The sequence below is a fragment of the Arachis hypogaea genome, chromosome 1 (genome assembly GCF_003086295.3).
Source record: "Arachis hypogaea cultivar Tifrunner chromosome 1, arahy.Tifrunner.gnm2.J5K5, whole genome shotgun sequence".
Classification (NCBI taxonomy): Eukaryota; Viridiplantae; Streptophyta; class Magnoliopsida; order Fabales; family Fabaceae; genus Arachis; species Arachis hypogaea.
The window spans coordinates 21,051,834-21,055,547 of NC_092036.1; positions in this window are offsets into that span (position 1 = coordinate 21,051,834).

Below are 3,714 nucleotides of genomic sequence, written 5' to 3' on the forward strand. Positions count from 1 at the left end.
CTTCCACCTCTTTGTAAGCTTCTTCAATTTCAACCTCTTTCTCTTGGTGGCTTTCTTCTAATTCAATCTCTTCTTCATTGTTTACCAAGGGCATGGGAGGTTGTGCTTCTTCTTCTTTAAACTCCATATCAAGTCCAACGGAAGAGGATTCAAATATAGATAAGAATTCATCAATGATTGAATCCATCTCTTGATCATCCCCTTCAAAGTCTTCAACCATGAGATGCCTTGGAGGTTATACACCCTCCTCAACATCAATTTCAAATGTATTTGAAGGAGGCTCTATAACTTGACTTTCCCATGGAGGTTCAGCATCTCCTAAGTCTTCAATCACTGCTTCCTCTTTTTCTTCAATAATTCTGGCTTCCTCCACTTGTTCCAATACCAAATCGTGCTGCTCACTATCCACCGGAGTGCCTAACTTCTCCTTCCTGCTACATTCTTCAGTAGATTCTCCACATGAAGCCATGGGGTTCCTTGAATGTCCGAACATCGGAAAGGTAATCGATTTATTGCTTGATCCAAGTGTTTAAGTATGAAATCGTATTCATCCTTGATGATTTCCTGTTCAACTATTTCTTCACCTTCAAGTACAAAATCTTCCTTGTTGTCTTTTTTCACTAGTTCTTTAACTACGCTGTCAGCTTCAAGGGTCTCTACTACCTTCACCTTTAGTGCCTGCTCTAGCTCCTTAAGAAGTATGGATTCGCGAAGATGATCCTCTCTCTCTTGTTCCATGTCAATAGTATCAGTGGGATCATGTTGCTCTTGGATTGATGGATGTTGGTGCTCTTCCATGGATGGTGGTGATGGGATGGGTGGATCATTATGTGGTTGAGATGGAAGTGCATTGGAGCTTGAGGGTTGAATATTGGGGGTATTTGGTGGTTCAATTTGGGCGGCGAGAGCTTGTATAGCAGAGTTTAGATCGGCAAATGCTTTCTCCATGGAGGTTTGGGGTGGATAGGAGGGTTCATTTGTTGGGAGAAAAGGTTCATAACACGGAGGTGGTTCCTATTGATAAGGATATGGAGATGGTGTATATTGAGGTGGTGGTTCTGGGTATGGTTCATATGGTGGTTGGTGTGGTGGACAAGGGTTGGGGTCATATGGAGGTGAATGGTGGAAAGGGGCTTGTGAGTGTGGTAGTTCAAATCTATGTTGAGGAAGTGGTTCATTGGCATATGATGGGGCTTGTTGGTAACTACAAGGGGGTCCACCATATCTATCATCTTGGTATGCATTATAGAATGGTCTTCGTCCATGATATCTTGGAAGGTGTTGTCGCCTAAAGGGTTGATCAGATCCTCTTGGCGCCATCCATCTTTGATTGCTTTGACCTTGATGCATATTACTATTATAGCTTTCTCTTCCTGCAACATAGTTGTAACCAGACTCATAGCCAAAGGGGTGAGAGTTCATAGTAGTGAGAGAAAATAAAAACAAAAACTAACAAAAAGAAAATATTTTGAAAAAGATTTGATTTTTTTTTAAAAAATAACATAAGATATATATATATATATATATATATATATATATATATTTGAAAAATATTTACAATAACCAATAATAAGGCACACGTTTGCAATTTCCCGACAACGGCGCCATTTTGACGTTAGGATTTTTGCTAGTAAAGAATTTTGTAAAAATATAGTTGCGTTGTGAGTATAGATTCTAAACCAACAGAAAATCCCTTCGTACAAATGTTTTGGTTGTCACAAGTAACAAACCCCTAAATAAATTGATAACTGAAGTATATAAACTTCGGGTCATCTTCTCAAGGAATTGCAGGGAGGTGTTCTTATTATTAGTTATGAGTCTTGTAAATTGGGGGTTTTGAAAGTAAGGAAGAAGTATGTTAAATGACAAGTAAAATAAATAAATAACTATAAAATAAACTCTTGGCAAGATATGAGAAATTAGAAGTCCTATCCTTGTTATCCTTATCAATTGTGATGAGAATTGGATTTTTCTCCCACTTTGTTATCCTCTAACTATGAAGGTAAGTTAAGTGATGAATTAATTTTGATTCCTCAGGTCCTAGTCTTTCCTTGGGAAAGGCTAGAGTTATTGGAACTCGAATTAATTCTTGAAGAATTCCAATTTTCAGTCAACAATGAGTTTGACAACTTAAGAGTTACCAATTAGTCAACCAAAGCCAAGAATATAGAAAGCTAAATTAAAATCATATATCTGAAAGCATCTCAATAATGTGTATTAAATAAGAAAATCAATCCTAATATGAAAAGTTCATAAGCCAATTGGGTAACACAAATCAGATACAAATGAAAGCATCAGAGTAAATGAAAGTAGAAGAGAAACATAAATTATTGAACCTGGTATGAAGAAACAATCCTAATCCTAATAGAAATCCTAATCCTAAATCCTAAGAGAGAGGAGAGAGGAGAGATCCTCTCTCTCTAAAAACTATATCTAAAACCTAAAATTGAATTATGATCTGATATGAATTGATGTCCTGAGTCTCTGCATGTTCCCGGACTTTAATCTGTGCTTTCTGGGCCAAAAACTGGGTTAAAGTGCAGCCCGGAATCTGTGCCAGCGACTTCTGTAATTCTACAGATCATACTCGTCACGCGTCCGCGTCGTCCACGCGTTCGCGTCACTCAGCGTTTCTCGTACCACGCGTGCGCGTCGTCCACGCTTTCGTGTCGTTCGTGCAGCTTCCAATCCGCGCGGTCGCGTCAGGCACGCGAATGCGTCACTCTGATTTATTCCATTTCGCGCGGTCGCGTGAGCCATGCGACCGCGTGACTTCTTGCTGGTCATCTCCTCAATTCCTTGTGTTCCTTCTATTTTTGCACGCTTCCTCTTCATTCTCTAAGCCGTTCCTGTCCTATGAAGCTTGAAACACTTAACACACAGATCAAGGCATCGAATGGTAATAAGAGAGGATTAAGATTAGATAAATTAAGACCAAAGAAGCATGTTTTCAAGCATAGAACTAAACTAGGAAGGAATTGTAAAATCATGCAAATCCTATGAATAAGTAGGTGAAAAACTTAATAAAACCACTCAATTAAATACAATATAAACCATAAAATAGTGGTTTATCAGCTGGCTTAAAGAGGATATCAGCCGAGCTCCCTTGATCTACCTAGGTTCTGTGGAGATGGGCATTTGCCAGGATCATGGTTATCACCACCGGATCATTATGCCCGGGAATGATCCCTTGCCCTTTCTCTTTGGTGAATGAGATGGTTGGGAGATCGGGAGTCTCGCTCGCAACTTGGTAGACCTGCTTTAGATGTCTCTTGCGAGATGACTTGGTGAGCCCTCCTCCTCCAAATCCCCCTGAGATCATGTGTATATGTCTCTCAGGGGACTGTGGGGGTGGGTCTCTTCGGTCACTGTCATCTCGCTTTCTTTTTCCATGATAGTCCGACCTTTCTACGAGATATCTGTCGAGCCGACCTTCTCTGGCCAGCTTTTCTATCACGTTTTTGAGGTTGTAATAGTCATTTATAGGATGGCCATACATCTTATAGTATTCGCAGTAGTCGCCACGACTCCCCCCTTTTTTGTTCTTAATGGGCCTAGGGGGTGGAAGCCTTTCAGTATGGCAAATTTCCCTATACACATCGACTAGGGAAACTTTCAGAGGAGTATAAGAGTGATATCTCCTCGGCGTTTCTACACCGATCTCCTCTTTCTTCTTGGGCTCTCTCTTTTTCTCTTTCGACAGTTGAGAGTGCC